The 14,008-nt window shown below is 40.8% G+C and overlaps 1 long non-coding RNA gene and 1 pseudogene across 2 annotated transcripts in view; both read left to right on the top strand.

Moving 5' to 3' along the window:
- The window catches only part of LOC149977453 (armadillo repeat-containing protein gudu-like), a 32,348-nt pseudogene extending 28,011 nt beyond the window's left edge, over positions 1-4,337 (top strand). Inside the window, exon 5 of the transcript XR_016486915.1 lies at positions 1,828-4,337. The product of XR_016486915.1 is annotated as an armadillo repeat-containing protein gudu-like (transcript). The remainder of the gene's footprint in view (positions 1-1,827) is intronic.
- The window catches only part of LOC149977452 (uncharacterized), a 1,012,103-nt gene that overhangs the window by 689,857 nt on the left and 308,238 nt on the right, over positions 1-14,008 (top strand). The gene's annotated exons all lie outside the window — the stretch shown is intronic.

Raw genomic sequence — 14,008 nt, 5'->3', positions numbered from 1 at the left:
ATGGGTTGATAAATTTGATTTCCATTGATAATTTTTGTGTCATTTTGTTGTCAGCACATTCAACTATGTAAAGAAAAAAGTATTTAATAAGAATATTTAATTCATTCAGATCTAGGATGTGTTATTTTAGTGTTCCCTTAATTGTTTTGAGCAGTGTATATATATATATACCAGTTAAGTCAGGCTAAGGCACAGAGACCAGAGGACTAAACCATTGGAGAGGCAGGCACACCGTTTCATGAAATGAGTCTGAATCAATTTAGTGAGGGGGAGTTAGTTGTTTACGAAAGTCTTAAAGTAGGATCATTTTCTTTGTATGCAGGACACTGTTTAGAATATTGTTTGCTGTGTTACTTAAATGATCACCAAGGTTGTGTCGTTTCAACACCAAAACGTAGGGACACAATTGGTTGACTGCTCATACACGCTTCCAAAGCCTGGTTCAACATATTCTTGCTTTACAAGACTTCAACTACAAAAGTTGCTATTTTACAGAGCTTTAAAGCTTACTTTTTGAGTTAGGCCTCAAACTTTAGAGCCTGAAAAGTACCTAGAATATACTGGATGATTAAATGCACTGTCAAGTATACATTTTGTTTGGGACTTGTGAGCTTTGGAGTGTTTAGTTCAGAGATTTGAAGTAACCTGTTTTGTTTATTATTGATGCAAACCAGAAAGAATCCAAAACTAAGTTGTGCGGCACACCATTTGTGATTTAATGAAGGAGCACACATTGAACACATTTAAAATGTCCATTGTGCCAGAGTATTTGTGCCTGCATTTACTTTGATTTTGATTTGGCACTGCAGCTGCCCACAAGCTTGATGTAGTCTCTTTTTAAACACGAAAAAACACGAAAAGATACCATACTAAAACCCATATAGTGTTTTTATTTGGCAGGCTCCTCCATTTGGGCTCCTGAGAGGCGCAGCGTTCTAAGGCACTGCATCTCAGTGCAAGAGGCATCACTACAGACCCTGGTTCAGATCCAGGCTGTGTCACATCCGCCCGTGATTGGGAGTCCCATAGGGCGGCGCACAATTGGCCCAGGGTCGTCCGGGTTTGCCCGGGGTAGGCCATCATTGTAAATAAGAATTTTGTTCTTAACTGGCTTGCCTGTTTAAATAAAATAAAATATTCTCCATAAGTTTACATGTTGTGACAGTATAATAAGTAACTATTTCGAACACAATAAAAATGTTTGAATGTATTTGATGTAAAAAAACAAAATGTGGGCCCCCAAAAAGAACATGTTCAGCAAACAGATCAAACAGCAGATCCATTAGACAAGCAGCAGTAATAGTCGGATATAATCTGACCTTTGGAGTAGGTTTTTAATGCCTAGCTCTGCTGCTGCATGCTAGACAAATGCTTTCATCTGAACAAACTTTGCAGAGAGAGGCAGGCAGACGTGCTGCTTGCAGCTGTAACCCATGTCCCTTGCTCTGGTTAGGAGGTTAAAGAGCGACAAACAGTGAGAGAGAGAGACACACGGAGGAGCCTGTCACAGACAAGTCACAGCTACCGTATACTGTGCATTGTAGCATGAGTGGCAGTGTGTGCACTAGCAAGTAGCATCTGACTTTGCACAAACTACTTGATACTTACAACACTTTCCATTATCAAGAGATTTACAGTATGTAAGTGTCATATCACCTCTGATTCACCAACTGCTTCCTTACATGAATGAATGAGATTGAACAGATTGTAGTGACTTTAACCCTGTCATCCCCCCCCCCCCCCCCGCTGTACTGATGATGATGATGATGATGATGATGATGATGATGGTTAACATTGTCCTCTCCTCTCTCCTCCCTGCTCATTTAGCTCCTGCTAGGTATGATAGGCTCCACTGACGAGGTCCTTCTGGAGGCAGCCGCTGTCTGTGTAGCTAACATCCGCCGTCTTTGCCCTGGCCAATAAGAAGGCACGATGCGGTTAACCAATCACAACCACAACGACATCCGCAGCAGCTACTGTGTCCTCTTATTGCTGATTGGATGTCATGGGTACAGATCTACTCCAGTAGCCTTCCATCCACAGAGACTTTTCTCACTATGCCTCTATCCGATCCACCCATCCCACAGAATATAGGTGTGATTCAAATCAAATATGATGAGTGATGCATGTGTATTTATGTCCCTTCTTCCTTCTGCCTCCATCTGTCATAGTGGGAAGCTTTTAGTCCATGCTACCCAAGGATTTAGATCATTATTTCATTTGGAGTTCAAGCAAACATATAGGACATACAAACATGTGTGCCCATGCCAGATACCCCATCACTGTACCTGAGAGTGAAGCGGTTTAGAGCATGTATTGTTCAGTCACATTCCTTACGTAATAAACATGAGACACTGATATCTAAACAAGACCACATCTGGTTGTGTTACTCACTTCAACACATGCACCTTAAAACTGAAAATATGTCTGTGAATCACAGGGAACACAAACACAGACACAACCTTCAATGAGTCATTGAGAGATATTGGGAACATAATAATGCATTGTTGGGTCAGTATATATTAGGTTTGCTTATTTGCTCAACAGTCTGTCTGTCTGTATACAGAATCAAGAAGATATTCTCGTAAATGTTGAATGATACTCATAAATTCAATCAACATTGACGTAAACGGGCAGAATACGGCGATAACATCTCAGAATATAATAGAAGGTCCCTCCTGCACTACAAATTTGAGTAAATATGAATCTTAACATGTAATTGGTATGAGCAGTTTCCCTATTAATCACAATTACCTAATGTATTATCTGTTGCATTATGGGTAGACATGGCCATTATAAGTAATTGGGAAAATGTATATTTGAAATGTCCTCATTATTTTTGCCTGTAAAAAAAAGCAAGCAAATAAGTATTTGTGGGCACTGGGACCACCTTAGAACCAAAAACTAGCGTGGCATCTGCTCAACAATACCTATTAAACGACTCATACGTGACCAGAATCTTTCTAAGATCCAATAACTATTGCTGCCTATTTATACAAGTAATGACATGAATAAAAAAGAGAGAATGTATTGCTTTTTTATTGAATAGAAAACAAAACATAACAAACGTGAATTCAATAAGAAGAATGAATTGCTGCTTATGCTCAGACATCCCTACTAGTGTGGTAGGAAACTTGATGAGTGAGTATGTTCTCCTCCTCCTCTGTCTTGTGTCCAGTGTCCTTAGTCAAAACAGGCCATGTTAGTTTCCATTGTTTTACAATGGGCTGCATTCAGGCAGACCATGGCTGCTCCACCTCTCCTCTGGTCTGGCTGCTCCAGTGTCCTGGTCCTAATTAGCCTCCCAGGCTTACTGTAGCACTCAGCCACCGAGCCACTGGAGGCATCCCAAATGGCACCCTATTTCCTATATAGTGCACACGGCTCTGGTCAAAAGTAGTGCACTACACAGATAATAGGGTTCCATTTGGGACACAGCCACTGAGACTACTGACTCCTCCTGACTCCCATAAAACATTTCAAGGGACTTTCATCATTAATAATATCAGCCTGGCTGAGCTAATATTGAAAATTAGCAAAACATCAAAAATATGTGGTCGAAAAATCTTCATCACTCTTGTGATGTTTTAAGCAGTACCAGCTGTCACTGGGGGTTACTGTGGGAGCACGGAGACAGAGAGGAGAGAGTGAACTTTAACTTGATTACTCTGAAGAGGGAGCTCCTTCCAAAAATCTGAACGAGGAGCTGGAGCTGGGCTGAGGAAGGCCATTGTATCGAAACGATTCAAAACAAATAAATTCCCCAGTGATTAATGGCACTTTCATTGCTCATGCAGATGCACTTTACGACCTTTCAAAAAACATGCCATATCTGAAAACAGATTTTTAGGAAACGTTTAAATGAGAAGCATTTGGTAACCTAAACAAGCAGATGCTTGAGCAAGCCCCTCATGTTGTGTTCTGTCTCTCTGTTTCTCTATATTTCTCTCTCTCTCTCTCTCTCTCTCTCTCTCTCTGCCTCTTTCTCTCTCTGTTTCACTCTCTCTCTGTTAAGTGTTTAAACTTGGAGGTTGCTGACTGGAAGGATATGCATAACTAACATAATTAAACAAATGTTGCATGTTCTGCTGAAGGAAAGGAATTTATGAGATGTACAACTCCACTACATGTTTTAGCCATTGGAGAGGAGGGGCAGATGCACTGCACTGGGAGTTCAAGGGGCATAGCATTATCCACAGTGCTTAAAAATAAAAATAAAAATATTCCTCTTGTTCACGATGTCTTCCCAATGTATGCTGCTCAGTCAAGGTGACTAATTAACCAATTGAAAGCATCCTCCTTGTTATCGTCAATAAATAATGTGTTTCTTGTCTTGACTGTGTTTCTGAGCCCTGTGCTGCACTTTGAACAACATCAGGGGAAGGAAAGGGAAGTAATAACTAGTAAGATGGTTTCTCTGAGCTCTGGTCCTCTGGCCCATTGGTCATAAACCCACAGTTCAGTTGAGTGTATTAGCGGAGCCACAATCCCTCTGAGAAAGGAAACTGCCACTTTCTGTTAGCCTGTTGGCTGGCACAGGTACATTATTCATGGAAAATTAGAGGTTGTGTCTCCACGCTTTGGCAGAGGCAGCAATTACGTCTGGTCAGTCTCTTCCCTTTAGCCGCCATCACTGGAGATTCTGTCCTTCTTATGGCTTCATTGACAGGGGACAGACATAGTGGAGGGATATCCCTGACTGTTGTTGACCGGTCTGTTGTCCCCAGGTTCAAGGAAATGTGAAGGCCTGGCTGCCACACCCACTAGACTGACTAGTACCTCTGACCGATAGCATGACCCTGCTGTACAATACACGCACAGTCCAGACTTCGTACTACTGTAATTCTCTATTGGTCAGGTGATGGGCTTAACCAAGGTTCAAAGGTCATATTGACTGTTTAATATACAATACAAGACAATACATTTAGTAGGAACTGGTAGTGAAATATTGGGATACGAGCTGCTCAACTGTCTCAGAATGGAACACTTCTTTTTCTGAAAACTTCACATCTCCCCAGGTGGCTACTTTGAAAAATAGAAAATATATTTAGATTTGTTTTACACTTTTTTGGTTACTACATAATTCCTTATGTGTTATTTCATCGTTTTGGCGTCTTCACTATTATTCTATAATGTAGAAAATAGTTCAAATAAAGAAAAATCCTGGAATGAGTAGGTGAGTCCATACTTTTGACTGGAACTGTATAGCAAGCAACTATTTTTTTTTCTCCCACAAGTATTATCAGATTAACTACTTTGTATAGATAATTATCAGACTCAAGTTACAAATGCTGGTAAATACTCAAACACATTCGGTTTTAAAAAAAATCACAAAAGTAGTGCACTGGGCCATTACTGGTCCTGTATTAGCAGACAATATAGACCACTTCAGCCCAGGCGAAAAAATATATATGCAAAAGAATTGCAGCACCCTGACCCACAAACTACTTCCTGCGGCTATGGGACTCAACACAGCCTCTGTTCTCAATCTGTAAATGTGGTTTTATATCATATCAGCTCTCTCACACAAACATCTAGGGCCAGCCAGGCCTGTTTGTTGATTGGTCAGTAGTGTGGTAGCGTGTCGTAACACTCTCCTACTGTTTCACTCTCCTACAGTCTCCCTCCCCACGGATCATGTGCTCTCAGAATTCAATATTCCTTCAAAAGGTTAAATGCTTCTTGTAATCCACTTGCATTACTGGGTGGTTTCGAGACGTTTTTAATCCTGACGTTCCCATCCATAAAGTGTAAATAACTAGCTGGCCCGACAATAAATAAACAGATAAATTAGTGGGCAAATACCACAGAGTCTGGGTCATGTTTCAGGGCTAGTAGAGTAATGTCTCCATAAAGGTCTTAACAATATTAATAAATAATACCTACATTAGTAATAACAGCCCATGTACTTTATAGGGCTTTGAGGTTTGCTCAAAGAGGAAACCTACCTGTGGTTCTAGAGACCAAGGAGAGCAGGGCAGTGATGGTTAGGAAACATTTCCATTAAGGGCAAGAGATTTATAGACAAATGTTGCTCAGCCATTAACCTGTGGAGTTTTATCAATAAAACTGGCATTACCATTGTGTTCACAAAAATGAACTTTTGACCCAAAAGTAATAATTTACTAACATAAAGCTAATATATACTATGATAAACCCAGTCTTTACACCACAAGCTGGAATGATATAGCTGTGATATATACATTTTGGGAAACACTGATACACTGTAGGCTGCTACTGCACATACTGTACACGTACAGTACCTTGTAAAGCTGCTCAGACACATGCAGAGTCACACACATGCACTAAGACAGAGATGAATTGCCGTAGACACACTCCCACACAGCTGTGAGCCATAAGCCATCCAGATTTTCTTCATTGTTCAGAATCAACCTGAGAGCTGTGCTCCTTGTGGCTCCCCAACAAAAATTATATAATCCCTGAGCTTTCATCAGGGTGTTTTCATCAAGCTATCACAGCTCATCTCTGGACAACAGAGGGAGAAAGATCAACACAGAGGAATGATACCCAATCAACACATCAACTGTGAGGTATAACAGAACTTCTTACTGAGTACCTGTAAACAACGTATTTCTGCACTTTTAAAGACACATTTATACCTGAAAAGAGAGACTTTCAGAAGATTATGCTTCAGAGGTAGCTATTCAAATGCAAAATGATTGTGCTCAAGGTTTCTACTCAAAAGCTATATAAGGGCCATTCATTTGATTGCCCTGTCAATCAACCTACCTGTCTCTATTACCTGTCTCTATTCCACCAATAGAATAGAGACAGGCTTCCTGATACATAACCTGTCTCTCATGTTCTGCTCTCCCTCCCCAGAATTGGATCCTGTTTTTCTCCAGCTATGTTTCTGACATTAATGAATGTCCTTCCCCTCCGTGCAATGCGTCACGCTAAAGCACAGCCCAACCTTCTGCTGTCAGTTTCTCAAAGAAAAACACACGTACAGAGTGAGCGGCATGAAATCTTTTGGTCAACGACAAAGATATGAAACAATAAAAGACACGTGAAATGCATAAAACCTACATATTCAGGAGATTCAGAAGGCATTGATGGATTTTTAGGAGGCCATACAGTATATTTAAAGGTACATAGAAGTAGGAAATGTTAGAAGTGCATAGTGTACCCAAACATTTACAGTATTCCTTAACACACTATAATTGCCAGAATTGCAAGTCTCAAGGCCACTAATTGCATCTAGGATGTGTCCCAAATTGCCCCCTATTCCCTATATAGTGGACTACTTTCAAAAGTAGCAGTGGTGGAAAAAGTTCACAATTGTCATACTTCAGTAAAAGTAAAGATACCTTAATAGAAAATTACTTAAGTAAAAGTGAAAGTCACCCAGTAAAATCCTACTTGAGTAAAAGTCTAAAAGTATTTTGTTTTAAATGTACTTAAGTATCAAAAGTAAATGTAATCACTAAAATATACTTAAGTATCAAAAGTTAAAGTCTAAGAAAATTCTAATTCCTTATATTAAGCAAACCAGATGGTACCATTTTCTTGTTTTTTAAATTTATGGACAGCCAGGGCCACGGTCCAACACTGAGACATAATTTACAAACAAAGCATGTGTTTAATGAGTCCTTCAGATCAGAGGCAGTACGGATGACCGGAGATGTTCTCTTGATAAGTGTGTGAATTAGATCATTTTCTTGTCCTGCTGAGCATTCAAAATGTAAAGAGTACTTTTGTGTGTCAGGGAAAATGTATGGAGTAAAATATACATGATTTTCTTTAGGAATGTAGTGAAGTAAAAGTAAAAGTTGTCAGAAATATAAATAGTAAAGTAAAGTACAGATACCTCAAACAACTACTTATGTAGTACTTTCAAGTATTTTTACTTAAGTACTTTACACCACTGAAAAGTAGTGCACTGTGTAGGGAATAGGGTCCCATTTGGGATATAGCCCTAACAGCCCTGGGTATGCAACTAGTTTGTGGACACCCCTTCAAATGAATTTGGTTATTTCAGCCACACCTGTTGGTGTATAAAATCGAGCACACAGCCAGAAGACATTGGCAGTACTGAAGAGCTCAGTGACTTTCAATGTGGCACCGTCATAGGATACCACCTCTCCAACAAGTCTGATTTGGGTTTGGCGGATGCCAGGAGAACGCTACCTACCCGAATGCATAGTGCCAAATGCAAAGTTTAGTAGAGGAGGAATAATGGTCTGGCACTGTTTTCATGGTTCAGGACCCTTAGTTCCAGTGAAGGGAAATCTTAAAACACTACAGCATACTATATTATATTATATGTTATATATGTTATATATGTTATATATGTTATGTTAATCGCATATTATATGCGATTATGTGCTTCCAACTTTGTGGCAACAGTTTGGGGAAGGCTATTTCCTGTTTCAGCATGACAATGCCCGTGCACAAAGCGAGGTCCATACAGAAATGGTTTGTCGAGATCGGTGTGGAAGAACTTGACTGGCCTGCACAGAGCCCTGACCTCAACCCCATCGAACACCTTTGGGATGAATTGAAACGCCAACTGCAAGCCAGGCCAAATTGCCCAACATCAGTGCCCGACCTCACTAATGCTCTTGTGGCTAGAATGGAAGCAAGTCCCCTCAGCAATGTTCCAATGTCTAGTTGAAAGCCTTCCCAGAAAAGTGGAGGCTGTTATAGCAGAAAAGGGGAGACCAATTCCATATTAATGACCATGATTTTGGAATGAGATGTTTGATGAGCAGGTGTCCACATACCTTTGGTCATGTGGTGTACATGTGAAAAGATAGTGCACATCTACAGTGCATTCGGAAAGTATTCAGACCCCTTGACTTTTTCGACATTTTTTTACTTTACAACCTTATTCTAAAATGGATTAAAAATAAATAAATCCTCATCACTCTGCACACAATATCCCATAATGACAAAGCAAAAATATGTTTATAGAAATGTTTGCAAATGTATTCAAAATAAAAAACAGAAATATCATTTTTACATAAGTATTCATACCCTTACTCAGTACTTTGCTGAAGCACCTTTGGCAGAAAGTATTCTTGGGTATGATGCTACAAGCTTGGCACACCCATATTTTTCTCTGCAGAGCCTCTGAAGCTCTGTCAGGTTGGTTGGTGAGCGTTTTCCGATCTCTCCAGAGATGTTCGATCGGGTTCAAGTCTGGGCTCTGGATGGGCCACTCAAGGATATTCAGAGACTTGTCCCGAAGCCACTCCTGCGTTGTCTTGGCTGTGTGCTTAGTGTCGTTGTCTTGTTGGAAGGTGAACCTTCGCCCCAGTCTGAGGTCCTGAGTGCTCTGGAGGAGGTTTTCAACAAGGATCTCTCTATACTTTGCCCTGTTCATCTTTCCCTCAACACTGACTAGTCTCCCAGTCTCTGCCGCTGAAAAACATCCCCACAGCATGATGCTGCCACCACCATGCTTCACAGTAGGGATGGTACCAGGTTTCCTCTAGAAGTCCCTGGCTTGGCATTCAGGCCAGAGTTCAATCTTGGTTTCATCAGACCAAAGAATCTCATGGTCTGAGTGTCCTTTAGGTGCATTTTGGCAAACTCCAAGTGGGCTGTCATGTGCCTTTTACTGAGGAGGGGCTTCCGTCTGGTCACTCTACCAAAAAGGCCTGATTGGTGGAGTGCTGCAGAGATGGTTGTCTCCACAGAGGAACACTGGAGTCACCATCGGGTTCTTGGTCAACTCCCTGACCAAGGCCCTTCTCCAATTGCTCAGTTTGACTGGGGGGCAAACTCTTGGAAGAGTCTTGGTAGTTCCAAACTTCTTCCATTGAAGAACGATGGAAGCCATCTCAAGGATGATAAATGGAAACAGGATGCACCTGAGCTCAATTTCAAGTCTCATAGCAAAAGGTCAGAATATTTATGTAAATAAGGTATTCATGTTTTTATTTGTAAGAAATTGGCACAAATTTTTTTTAAACAGTTTTTGCTTTGTCATTATAAGGTATTGTGTGTAGATTGATGAGGAAACCATTGTAGAATAAGGCTTTAACAACAATTTGGAAAAAGTTAAGGGGTCTGAATGCGCTGTGCATCCATTTTAGGGGCATAATCCCATACAGTTATAGCAGAATCCTAACTAACGGAGTGGAACCTAACAGAGTGGAAGTTGGAGCCTAAATTAGCTATAGCTCTCTAGGTGATTGAGATTAAGATTGCATAATGGTAAATATTTGAAGAAGACTTGAACTTTTATATAACATTTGATTAATTGTCTCTATAATTTAGTCTAACGGGGTGGAAATGTACCAGTGAGACGAACAGGCTAACATCATAAAACATGGAAAATAGATAAAACCTAGTGTTTCTATTTATTTAGCATTGCACCAAACAAATGATGACACTTCCTGAAGGAGATGTCATTGTGGGAAGGGGCTGTTTTCTTAAAGGAGAATAACTACAAATGAACATGGTGGAAAGTGATATCAGGGACACACAGACAATGTTAAATACAACAATAATAAATATAATAAATATGAGGGGAATGAAAGAAGATTTTAAATACAGTGAGGGGAAAAAAGTATTTGATCCCCTGCTGATTTTGTACGTTTGCCCACTGGCAAAGAAATGATCAGTCTATAATTTTAATGGTAGGTTTATTTGAACAGTGAGAGACAAAACAAAAAAATCCAGAAAAACGTCAAAAATGTTATACATTTATTTGCATTTTAATGAGGGAAATATGTATTTGACCCCATCTCAATCAGAAAGATTTCTGGCTCCCAGGTGTCTTTTATACTCGTAAAGGGAGTGCTCCTAATCTCAGTTTGTTACCTGTATATAAAAGACACCTGTCCACAGAAGCAATCAATCAATCAGATTCCAAACTCTCCACAATGCCAAGACCAAAGAGCTCTCCAAGGATGTCAGGGACAAGATTGTAGACCTACACAAGGTTGAAATGGGCTACAAGACCATCGCCAAGCAGCTTGGTGAGAAGGTGACAACAGTTGGTGCGATTATTCGCAAATGGAAGAAACACAAAAGAACTGTCAATCTTCCTCGGCCTGGGGCTCCATGCAAGATCTTACCTCGTGGAGTTGCAATGATCATGAGAACGGTGAGGAATCAGCCCAGAACTACACGGGAGGATCTTGTCAATGATCTCCAGGCAGCTGGGACCATAGTCACCAAGAAAACAATTGGTAACACACTACGCCATGAAGGACTGAAATCCTGCAGCGCCCGCAAGGTCCCCCTGCTCAAGAAAGCAAATATACAGTGGGGCAAAAAATAATTTAGTCAGCCACCAATTGTGCAAGTTCTCCCACTTAAAAAGATGAGAGAGGCCAAAATGAAGAAGAAAAAATCATATCATATAATCATATTGTAGGATTTTTTATGAATTTATTCGCAAATTATGGTGGAAAATAAGTATTTGGTCAATAACAAAAGTTTATCTCAATACTTTGTTATATACCCTTTGTTGGCAATGACAGAGGTCAAACGTTTTCTGTAAGTCTTCACAAGGGTTTCACACACTGTTGCTGGTATTTTGGCCCATTCCTCCATGCAGATCTCCTCTAGAGCAGTGATGTTTTGGGGCTGTTGCTGGGCAACACGGACTTTCAACTCCCTCCAAAGATTTTCTATGGGGTTGAGATCTGGAGACTGGCTAGGCCACTCCAGGAGCTTGAAATACTTCTTACGAAGCCACTCCTTCATTGCCCGGGCGGTTTGTTTGGGATCATTGTCATGCTGAAAGACCCAGCCACGTTTCATCTTCAATGCCCTTGCTGATGGAAGGAGGTTTTCACTCAAAATCTCACGATACATGGCCCCATTCATTCTTTCCTTTACACGGATCAGTCGTCCTGGTCCCTTTGCAGAAAAACAGCCCCAAAGCATGATGTTTCCACCCCCATGATTCACAGTAGGTATGGTGTTCTTTGGATGCAACTCAGCATTCTTTGTCCTCCAAACACGACGAGTTGAGTTTTTACCAAAAAGTTATATTTTGGTTTCATCTGACCATATGACATTCTCCCAATCTTCTTCTGGATCATCCAAATGCTCTCTAGCAAACTTCAGACGGGCCTGGACATGTACTGGCTTAAGCAGGGGGACACGTCTGGCACTGCAGGATTTGAGTCCCTGGCGGCGTAGTGTGTTACTGATGGTAGGCTTTGTTACTTTGGTCCCAGCTCTCTGCAGGTCATTCACTAGGTCCCCCCATGTGGTTCTGGGATTTTTGCTCACCGTTCTTGTGATCATTTTGACCCCACGGGGTGAGATCTTACCCCAAATCGAGGGAGATTATCAGTGGTCTTGTAATGTCTTCCATTTCCTAATAATTGCTCCCACAGTTGATTTCTTCAAACCAAGCTGCTTACCTATTGCCGATTCAGTCTTGCCAGCCTGGTGCAGGTCTACAATTTTGTTTCTGGTGTCCTTTGGCAGCTCTTTGGTCTTGGCCATAGTGGAGTTTGGAGTGTGACTGTTTGAGGTTGTGGACAGGTGTCTTTTATACTGATAACAAGTTCAAACAGGTGCCATTAATACAGGTAACGAGTGGAGGACAGAGGAGCCTCTTAAAGAAGAAGTTACAGGTCTGTGAGAGACAGAAATCTTGCTTGTTTGTAGGTGACCAAATACTTATTTTCCACCATAATTTGCAAATAAATTCATTAAAAATCCTACAATGTGATTTTCTGGATTTTCTTTCTCATTTTGTCTGTCATAGTTGAAGTGTACCTATGATGAAAATTACAGGCCTCTCTCATCTTTTTAAGTGGGAGAACTTGCACAATTGGTGGCTGACTAAATACTTTTTTGCCCCAATGTACATGCCCGTCTGAAGTTTGCCAATGAACATCTGAAGGATTCAGAGGACAACTGGGTGAAAGTGTTGTGGACAGATGAGATCAAAATGGAGCTCTTTGGCATCAACTTAACTCGCCGTGTTTGGAGGAGGAGGAATGCTGCCTATGACCGCAAGAACACCATCACAACCGTCAAACATGGAGGTGGAAACATTATGCTTTGGGGGTGTTTTTCTGCTAAGGGGACAGGACAACTTTACCGCATCAAAGGGACGATGGACGGGGCCATGTACCGTCAAATCTTGGGTGAGAACCTCCTTCCCTCAGCCAGGGCATTGAAAATGGGTCGTGGATGGGTATTCCAGCATGACAATGACCCAAAACACACGGCCAAGGCAACAAAGGAGTGGCTCAAGAAGAAGCACATTAAGGTCCTGGAGTGGCCTAGCCAGTCTTCAGACCTTAATCCTATAGAAAATATGTGGAGGGAGCTAAAGGTTCGAGTTGCCAAGCGTCAGCCTCGAAACCTTAATGACTTGGCGAAGATCTGCAAAGAGGAGTGGGACAAAATTCCTCCTGAGATGTGTGCAAACCTGGTGGCTAACTAAAAGAAACTTCTGACCTCTGTGATTGCCAACAAGGGTTTTGCCACCAAGTACTAAGTCATGCTTTGCAAAGGGGTCAAATACTTATTTCCCTCATTAAAATGCAAATCAGTTTATAACATTTTTGACATGCGTTTTTCTGGATTTTTTGTTCTTATTCTGTCTCTCACTGTTCAAATAAACCTACCATTAAAATGATAGACTGATCATTTCTTTGTCAGTGAGCAAACGTACGAAATCAGCAGGGGATCAAATACTTTTTTCCCTCACTGTATGTTATTATTTTATGGCTAATATTTATTGTAGAAGTTGATGAATATCACCCAGGGACATGGCAAAAATAATGACATCCACATTAAAACAAATCTAAATACATAACATTCCATTTCAAGATCCATAATTTTGTGTTTTTAAGGTAAAGGACACTTGATATTATACTTAAAGCCTTTTGGAATCCAGGTTCTACTTTAAATAAGAAGTGATATGTATTTCCTGGGGACAGAAAAAGCACCACATGGTAGAATGGCCCAACTGGTAGATTTAGATATGCTGTTGAAAGGAGGAGCCACTATACATGTTCATCTCAGGGTGATATGTTGACCCTTAAAGGTGACCCTAAAT

This window comes from Oncorhynchus mykiss, chromosome 15 (assembly GCF_057628025.1).
Source record: "Oncorhynchus mykiss isolate SJ-2025 chromosome 15, ASM5762802v1, whole genome shotgun sequence".
Classification (NCBI taxonomy): domain Eukaryota; kingdom Metazoa; phylum Chordata; class Actinopteri; order Salmoniformes; family Salmonidae; genus Oncorhynchus; species Oncorhynchus mykiss.
The sequence above is the reverse complement of the archived record's forward strand: the minus strand, read 5'-3'. Positions and strand labels throughout refer to the sequence as shown.